Raw genomic sequence first — 10,204 nt, 5'->3', positions numbered from 1 at the left:
GTTATTCTCATTAAAGTCTTTGTCATAGTTAGGCACGAGGCACTGACAGTAGAGGCACTGATAGAATAATGCTTCCTTTTGCTCAAAGAATAGGCGTTAGCTAATCTCCTGATCATTAGTGCTTTCAGCAGCTTCAGAAAAAAAAAGCAACAGACGACAGTGCAGTTGGTTTGTCTCTTTGATTCGTGACTATCCAGAAATTAATTTACCCAAAAAAAAGCAGCAAATAGATTCTACTTCTCAAGACTTTGCATGTTGTTCTTTTTGTACTGCGCTATCAGGGTCATACTTGTCTCGTTGAGTAAAGTAGTTTTCCATTTGTATCATAAAGAGAAGAATCACTTGGGCATTTGGGGGACTAGCCACCAAGCTTTGCAAAGGCCAGGTCTGTAGTATGTTAGACACTGACTCTCCCAGGCCGGACATGGTGGCTCACGCCTGTAATCCTAGCACTTTGGGTCGCCGAGAACAGTGAATCTTCTGAGCTCAGGAGTTCGACACCAGCCTGGGCAACATGAGACCTCATCTCTCAAAAGAAAATTAGCCAGGCGTAGTGGCTCGCACCTGTGGTCCCAGCTACTCAGGAGGTAGAGGCAGGAGGATCACGTGAGCTAGAAAGGTCCAGGCTGCACTGAGCTGTGATCAGGCCACTGAACTCCAGCCAGGATGACAGAGGGAGACCCTGAGACCCTGTCTCCAAAAAAAAAAAACAAAAATGAAACCAACTCTACCACTATCAGAAAATGTTCTCTTTTTTGTTTGTTTGTTTTGTTTTGTTTTGTTTATTTTTTTTTTTTGGATGGAATCTCACTCTGTTGCCCAGGCTGGAGTGTAGTGGCAAAATCTCGGCTTACTGCAACCTTCGCCTCCCAGGCTCAAGCGATTCTCCTGCCTCAGCCTCCGGAGTAGCTGGCATCACAGGCACACACTATCATGCCCGGCGAATTTTTACATTTTTAGTAGAGATAGGATTTCACCATGTTGGCCAGGCTGGTCTTGAACTCCTGAGCTCAAGTAATCAGCCCACCTCGGCCTTCCAAAGTGTTGAGATTACAGGCATCAGCCACTGTGTCTGGCCTGGGATCTGTTTTATAAGGGCACTAATCCCAATTCATGAGGGCTTCACTTTCCTGACCTATAACTTCCCAAAGGTTCCATATCCAAAAACCATCACATTAGTGATTAGATTTCAACACAGGAATTTTGGGGGGACGTAAGCATTCAGACCCTAGTAATTCATTTGAGGAGTTAATGAAATCACATATGTAACATACTTAGTATAGTCCAGCATATTATATGCATTCAATAAATGTCAATTGTTATTATTATCACCTTTAAGATACAGTAACTTTGGCATGATTAGTGATTCCAAGGCAATATACACTGGGATAGGAAAAAAACCCTAGGACTTCTGCTTGTATTTTTACTTCTCCCTATAGCTTTTATTTGTGTGTGTTTATATACATATGTACATATACATATGTGTGTATATATACATATATGTGTGTGTGTATATATATAGGAATTATGTACCTAAAAATGTTTTCACTGATAGAAGATGTGATTTTTAAAAATTGGAGACAGTTGGCTCAGAGATTTAATAAAAGTCTAGGAACATATATTTGTATAGCATTTTCACCTGGTCTTAGCCAAAAGACCAAGAAGCGTTATAGAATTTTCATTCTCAAGATTAAGTCTCTTTCATACAAACCGCAAAATATTTTCAAATTATTCCTTATTTAAAGCTTGCCAACCTGTAGTGTAGCATGTGAATATTCACATTTTGAACTAGGGCCAAGAAAGCCAGAATGATGCGTTTCTTTCCAACCCCAGCAATTCATGAAAATTCCTTTGTCAAATCAACAGATCAAGAGCAGTGTACTGCCTAGGATGCTGGGTTTATTTTCAGGAACTGAATTTATACATAATTCAGGAAGTGAGTCAGACCTTATTTTATCAGCAACATTACTATAGATGTCCAGTAGAAACTCTCTATGTGTGTCATCTTATATGAAGTCACTTGGTAATTATCTGTCTCCAAATTAGAAAACCTAGTTAAATGAAGCTAGGGCTTGGGAGATGTGAAAGGAAGAATTCCTGATTTTCAACCCCTGTTAATCAGCAGCAGTGTAGGCACCCTGTGCTTCTTGCATATTGGTCCTGTGCCACCCTCCTGCGTGGCTACCACCCAGGAGGTTGGTGCAGAGGACCTGCCATGTGGGAGCCTGACTTTTTCTTTTCTTTTTTTTTTTTTTTTGAGATGGAGTTTCACTCTTGTTGCCCAGGCTGAGCTGCAGAGCTGTGATCTCGGCTCACTGCAGCCTCCCCCTCCCGGGTTCAAGTGATTCTCCTGCCTCAGCCTTCCAAGTAGCTGGGATTACAGGTGCCCCCCACCACGCCCGGCTAATATTTTGTATTTTTAGTAGAGATCAGGGTTTCACCATGTTGGCCAAGCTGGTCTTGAACTCCTGACCTTCAGGTGATCCACCCACCTCGGCCTCCCAAAGTGCTGGGATTACAGACGTGAGCCACTGTGCCTGGCCCTGACTTTTATTTTTCAAAGAAAGGTAGTCTACAGTTGCAGTTCAAGGGAAAAGGGAAACCGTCAAAATTTTGCTTGAAATAATAACCACTTTGAAAGAGAAACAGAAGAAGAAGGGGAGAAAAACCTAAGAATATGAAACCTATCAAACAAATTATTTTTTGAAACCATAGAGATGTCCCTTCCAAGTATTAGGTGTTTTGTGGTGTAGAGCCCCAGGTAGAGGGGGAACAGCTCAGAAATTCTTGTGGCTTGTTTCAACTCAGTCACAATCTGTTGTAACCCAGCGAACGCCCAGGAGTATGTCGGCCTTTAGAGCCAAAAGGCTTATTTAGCCCTAAAGACAAAGCTGACTTCATTTCCTGTTAAATATAAAATAAAGAGCATATATTTTTAACAGGCACATCACTGAGGTGCTACTAGAGAAAATTATGCCTAAGTGGAGGCATTTGGTATAATTTGAATCTTGCTTGGGAAAATGCTTGTTGCTTTTTCTAATTATTTATCAATGGTATTGGTTTCTGGGAAGTACATATGTGATCTACTGTAAGGGAAAGTATAATCTAGAGCCAACGTGTTAAGTTTTGACAACTGGGGCTAAGTGCTCTTCTTTTTCAAGTCTGTAGGCTAGGATGGATTTCTCAATTATGTTGAAGAATGTTTGTGGCTTTTATGTGTATTCTCAGAATTCACGCCTCATTACTGCTAAGTGATCAGAACCACGAGAACAGTGGCTTTGTGCATCTTACATGCCATCGTGTCCCCGGGGTCTGCCACAACGCCTGGCACAAATTAGATAGTCTAAAACACTGCATTTTTAAAATGTTTATTTTAGGGTCAGAGGTACATGTGCAGTTGTGTTACATAGGTCAGTTGCATGTCACATGAGTTGGCTGTACAGATGATTTCCTTCTCTCTTTCTTTTTTTTCTTTTTTTTTCAAGACGGAATCTTGCTCTGTCGCCCAGGCTGAAGTGCAGTGGCACAATCTCTGCTCACTGCAACCTCCATCTCTGGGTTCAAGTGATTCTCCTGCCTCAGCCTCCCAAGTAGCTGGGATTACAGGCACCTGTCACCATGCCTGGCTAATTTTTTTAAATTTTTAGTAGAGAGGGGGTTTCACCATGTTGGCCAGGCTGGTTTCGAACTCCTGACCTCAAGTGATCCACCCACCTTGGCCTCCCAAAGTGCTGAGATCACAGGCGTGAGCAACCACGCCTGGCCCAGATTATTTCATCATCCGGGTAATAAACACAGTACTCAATATGTAGTTTTTCTATCCTCTGTCTCCAACCACAGCGGGCCCCAGTGCCTATTGTTCCCTTCTTTGTGTCCATGTAAAACACTGCATTTGTTCATTCTGTTAAAATAAAACTAAGATCTGTGGTTTTCCATGAGGTCAATCAGAACTAGGACCAAACTCTCCAAAAATTACAACTTAATTTTAAAGACTTAGCATTTGGCTTTTAAATGTGAATTGCAGAGCAGGTAGTATTAATCTGTTACTGTTGTACCAATTCTGGTAGATCAGTTAAAACATCATTTCTTTAGTTGTATTTTTTTAAACACATCATTCTTCAATGGATTTCATGAGTCAAATGACAACACTTAAAGTTAAAACATTCCTCTGAATCTCATTTAAAGAAAACGAAAATCTGGACAGCTGGATAATGACCTCAGACTCACTAGGGTAGAGCCCAGGTAGGTATTGGTCATATGGGTGCTATGTGGCACCTTTCTACAGGCTCTCAGAAAATAGGGAAAGAAGAATTGACACAATAAAATTTGTGTTTTTAGAGTAGCCACTCTTGGGTATCCATTGGAATCTCCTAGGAAGGCCAGACTCTTAAAATTTTTGATACCACCCTCAGGGATTCTGATTGAATTGGTCTAGGCTGCAGCCTGGACCTTGGTTTTTTGTTTGTTTGTTTTCATTTTTTTCTTAGAGATAGGGTTTTTCTCTGTCACTCTGGCTGGTGGTAGGATCATAGTTCACTGCAACCTCAAACTCCTAGACTCAAGTGATCCTCCTGCCCTGGCCTTTAGGCACACACCACCATGCCAGCTAATTTTTCTTTTAGTTTTATGGAGATTGGGGTCTCACTATGTTGTCCAGGTTGGTTTTAAACTCTGGGCCTCAGGTGATTCTCCCACCTCGGCCTCCCAAAGTGCTAGGATTACAGGCATGAGCAACTTCACCTACCTATACATTGGGGTTTTTAAAAGCTCCCCAGATGATTTCAATGTACAGCCGAGGCTGAGAACTATTATGATATGGTTTGGTTGTGTCTGTCCCCACCCAAATCTCATCTTGAATTGTAACTCCCAACAATTCCCATGTGTCATGGGAGGGACCCGTTGGGAGGTAATTGAATCATGGGGTTGGGTCTTTTCCATGCTGTTCTTGTGATAGTGAATTAGTCTCATGAGATCTGATGGTTTTAAAAAATGGGAGTTTCCCTACACAAGCTCTCTCTCTCTTTGCTGCAGACATCCATGTAAGATGTGACTTGCTCCTCCCTGCCTTTCACCTTCTGCCATGACTCTGAGGCCTCCCCAGCCACATGGAACTGTGAGTCCAATAAACCTCTTTCTTTCGCAAATTCCCCAGTCTCTGGTATGTCTTTATCAGTAGTGTGAAAACGGACTAATACACATTGTATTAAAGTGTTGTTAGGAGTGGCAGAGTCTTCAGGTCTTTTATTTTATGTACAGTACACGTAGGCATTTAAAAGTAATTGTTACTAAATTGCATTCTTCTAAGCTATGTTCTCTTTCTGAAGTACCTAAAAATTATTTGAAATTTTACAGTTGGAAAATGCTATTTACCCATCAATGCATGTAGACAATAAGTGACTTTTGTCTTATGAACAGCACTTCTGGTCATTTTCATGTCATGGTGCCCACAGAAACTGGTATTTGCGCAGCCTACTTAAGGTCTCTTGAAGGGCAGAAATGACTAATCCAATAGTTCCTGCAGCTCCAAGCACCCAAGGTATCAGTGTCTCAGCAGAACAGGAAGAAAGGCTGCCTGAGAAGCTGTTTCCAACAACTAGGGCTCTTCTGACCAAGAAATGCATAAAACTGCTGTTCTGGGTAATCTTCTCTGAATTATTGAGCAAGAACAGCACTCTGGAACTTCATTTATTATCGGTAGCCAGGATAATGAAACACAAGCAACATTCCAATGATAAGATTTTATCTTGATTTCTATCTCCACACTTAATAAAAGGAACCAGATGTTTCTCTTAAATCACTATCAGGCTCCTGGTCATTTCCTGGAGTTGATAAGAGCCCAACCCATTTCATAGTAGATACCACTGAGCAAATACAGAAAATGAGAGGAGACAGTAGTGCATTGATAACTTATTAGTTTAAATATTATGTGGTAACTCTGTTTATGAAGTTCTCCTCCCTACTGCCCCGGGGAGAAAGATTATGGCAAAAATAATTGAGTATTATTTATTTGAGAACATGTGATTTCTTTTTAAAATTTAACCCACGAGGTCAGATTATGAGTTCTTATACAAAGAAACAAGAATGTAGAGTATAATTTTTAAAATTCTATGGTGTAGCCATTCTTATAGGTAATAGTCTTTTATTTTGTTTTATAGGAACACATATTTGGCTGAGAAATTGAGACTTTCTTAGCATCATTTAATTTATATTTTTAGTTTTGCAAACCATTATGGCTGGGCCAAAGACAAGTGTGTAGTGTAGTCAAGTTTTGAGTCCCATTCCAGTTTGGAAATCCTGACTATAGTAAAAAGGAGAAGAGGGTGATAGCAGATAGATGTGTATTTTTCTCTTGCTTCCTCTCTTGTCTCTAAAGGAGATTTAAATGGAATCGAGACAGAAGCTATGAAATGCAGGCTTCCAACCCAGTGCTGGTATTTTGACTATGGTATTGGCACACTCCCAGAGCCCTGGGTGACATTTTAAAGTAAATGAAGCAGCCTTTTTCTCTATATCCTTAGAAAACCTGTCTCCTGCCTTTCTCCTCTCTCTGTTCTTAATTCACCAGGTCTTGTCATAATGTTCAAGAACTCTATGCTCAAAAGAGTGCTGTGCAATTGTAAAATGCATGAAGAATATTGCTCTAGACAGATTGAATTATATCCGAGATGTATAGTTCAGTGAAAAAAAGCCAAGTAAATATATATATACACACATATATATACACACACATATATATATATATATATATTTTGGTGGGAGGGAACAAAGTCTTGCTCAGTCACCCAGGCTGGAGTGCAGTGGTGCACAATCTTGGCTCACTGCAACCTCCACCTCCAACCCCCACCCCACCCCTGGTTCAAGTGATTCTCGTGCTTCAATCTCCTGAGTAGCTGGGATTACAGTCATGTACCACCACGCCCAGCTAATTTTTTGTATTTTCAGTAGAGACAAGTTTTCACCATGTTGGCCAGGCTAGTCTCAAACTCCTGGCCTCAAGTGATCTACCCACCTTGACTTCTCAAAGTGCTGGGATTACAGGCATGAGCCACCGTGCCGGACCAACATGAGCATCTATGGTATACTACTTTTTACGTAAGAAAGAAGAGGAAGAAAGAAGACATACACATATCTGCTTATGTTTACAAAACCAAAGAAAAAATGCAAGAAGGATAAGTTTAAAAGACACTGAGAATAGTTACCTATAAGTGAGGGGATGTTGGCATGAAAGGGATACAGAAGATAATGACACTATTCCTTTTTAAATCAGCTTGATTTTTAGAAGCATGTTAGTGTTCTACATCTTCAAACAATAATATTAATTTATGAGAATGGGAAAGAAGAAAAAAAACCTTAAAACTGAAAGCAAACCTTAAACTACCTGTATTTCAAATGAGTATCGTCATCACACTGAAAGGGAAACCAAGGAACTTATCCCAATAAATTACAAACATAGTCCTTGGAGAGAATTTCCAGGGATCACGCAAAGATGGCAGAAAATAATTCTAGAATATACTGTTATTCAAGAAAGAAGGAAATGCTAAAAAATAAAATAAAATAAGGGGCACATGTTCCATGAGTAGGCTTTAAGGAGATGCCAGTGGCCAAATCTGAGATAATTTCAACACCAAAATAACTAAGATGGTCATAAATTATAAGCCATTAAGAAAAAAAGGGGGAAATCAATGAGTCCATACTGAAGATTGATGACAATAGATAGACAGATATGGATGGATAGATAGGTGGGTGAATGGATGGTTGATTGCAGCGGGAAAGCATTTGCTTACAGTAGAACGTCAACTGCTAAGTGGTAACCGTGGAGGAAATGCTGGAGTTGGAAATTCATATTACAACATCCTTCATAAATAATGATTCCATCAAGAAGCAGCAATGAAGGATAAACAAAGTTGGTGAGCCATTATGATGAGGAATGGATCCTAGTCTTTCCCCTTAGATAGCTTACTGTAATATAAGAGGGAAAATGCTGTACAATGGAGAATCTGGACACTAGCATAACTAGATGGTCAAAATTAGCATCACCAATGAGTGATATCACTTACCACTAGATGTGAATCCTGAGAAAGATCCATAATCTGCACAGACTCTACTCGTGGGGAGGCATTAGATGAACCCCAAATGAGGAACATTCTTATACATATGTATATTCTTATATTCTTAAATGCCACAAAAGACATAGCCTGAGGAAATATCCCGGATTTCATTTGTTAAATTATAGCAACCGACTGAAGTTATTGAGACAACTAAAATTCTTTATTATGTTTTTGTGATTAAATGCTTCAAACATGGAAAATCACACAAAGAATAACAAAATGGCACCTATATACCCACAGCCCAGTCCTTTCAAAGTCTAGTATTTTGCCTTAGTTTAAATTATTTCAAGGGTATTAGATATAATGGAAACATTAAAGCTATTTCTGAAATCTTCTCATTGCCTCTTCTTTCCCAGAGATGATCACTTTTTAAAATATTGTGCTTAGTTTCTTGCAAGTTTTTTTTTGTTTTTTTTTTTTGTTTGTTTTGTTTTTTTGAGACGGAGTCTCGCTCTGTCGCCCAGGCTGGAGTGCAGTGGCCGGATCTCAGCTCACTGCAAGCTCCGCTTCCCGGGTTTACGCCATTCTCCGGCCTCAGCCTCCCGAGTAGCTGGGACTACAGGCGCCCGCCACCTCGCCCGGCTAGTTTTTTTTTTTTTTTTTTTGTATTTTTTAGTAGAGACGGGGTTTCACAGTGTTAGCCAGGATGGTCTGGATTTCCTGACCTCGTGATCCGCCCGTCTCGGCCTCCCAAAGTGCTGACATTACAGGCTTGAGCCACCGCGCCCGGCCTCTTGCAAGTTTTTACACTGTTAACTCTTTTCTCTTTTAAAAAAATTTTTTTTTATTTTTAAAGTCCATATATATATTATTATACTTTAAGTTCTAGGGTACATGTGCACAACGTACAGGTTTGTTACATATGTATACATGTGCCGTGTTGGTGTGCTGCACCCATCAACTCGTCAGCACCCATCTTTTCAAACTCAGTGTGTGTATTTTTTAACTCAGTTTGATTTTGAGATGTATCTTTTTTCATACATGGAGCTCTGGCTCACTCTTTTGATTATCTGTATTCGATAAAAGAAATAAATCATTATTTTATTCTCTATTGATGGCATTTACATTGTTTTCAAATTTTTTAACTATTATAGGCTATACTGCAGTGAACATTCTGTTATCTGTCTTCTTACACACACTTGCCAAAAAGTTACAAATATTATCCAAATCATGAAACTGGTGAAAAGATATGCACAGTTTCAGCTTCGTAAAATATTGAGAAATTATCCTCCAAAGTAGTTGTGTGAGTTTCTACTTCCATTATCAATGTATAAGAATTTCTATTTCTACAAAGATAATGACAACAAATTATTTTTCCCACCCAATGGCCATGAAATGGTTGATCTTTGTGTTTTAAATTTGCACTTTTCAGATTAATAGGGAGACCGAATGGTTTTACAAATGATTATGCAATATTTTTATTTCTTCTCCTGTGGATTTTTTACTCATATCCTTTATCTAGGTTTTTTTCTGAGTAGTATATCCTGTTTTCATTGATTTGTAGAAGTTTTTAATATATTCTTTATATCCTCTTATGTGCATTTGAGTATCTTTTCTCACTCTTTGAGCTCTATTTTCATTTTATTTCTGTTGTCATTGGTTGAATGGGGGTTTTACATTAATGATGTCAGGTTTACCAGTTGTTTCTTATCAGATATGCCTTTTCTATATATTTTCCTACTTGAGAGTCTTAAAACATATTTTCCTATGTTTTCTTCTAAAATGTTAAATATTTTATTTTTCACATTTATGTCCTTAATCTATCAGGAATTATTTCTGTACATGGTGTGACATAGTACTCTGATTTTAATTTTTTGATACATGGATATCCAGTTGGCATAGCCTCAAAAGTCAAATATACTGATAAACTTGGGTCAAGCAGTCTACTTCAATAGGGTCATCTCTCTCTAGATAGAAAGAATCCTGGGAATCCTAGTTTTATCCCTTTGGAAAAGTCTGTTCCTATTTTTTTATTAGGAAATAATAAATCTTTTATTAGGGCTTTTTGGGGAGGAGGCAGTTCTAGAAAACTCAATTTCTGATTTATAGTTTATAAAACCACCTGAAGGAAACAAGACTGAACAGCTCTGATTAGT

The 10,204-nt window shown here is 39.1% G+C and overlaps 1 long non-coding RNA gene across 1 annotated transcript in view; it reads left to right on the top strand.

The window, feature by feature from the left end:
- LOC139358082 (uncharacterized) overlaps positions 1 to 10,204 on the top strand; it is a 39,959-nt gene that overhangs the window by 8,534 nt on the left and 21,221 nt on the right. Inside the window, exon 2 of the long non-coding RNA XR_011612333.1 lies at positions 5,032 to 5,113. This is a non-coding gene — a long non-coding RNA (uncharacterized lncRNA). The remainder of the gene's footprint in view (positions 1 to 5,031; positions 5,114 to 10,204) is intronic.

Source organism: Macaca nemestrina, chromosome 14 (genome assembly GCF_043159975.1).
Source record: "Macaca nemestrina isolate mMacNem1 chromosome 14, mMacNem.hap1, whole genome shotgun sequence".
NCBI lineage: Eukaryota > Metazoa > Chordata > Mammalia > Primates > Cercopithecidae > Macaca > Macaca nemestrina.
This window is presented reverse-complemented; position numbering and strand designations above follow the sequence as displayed.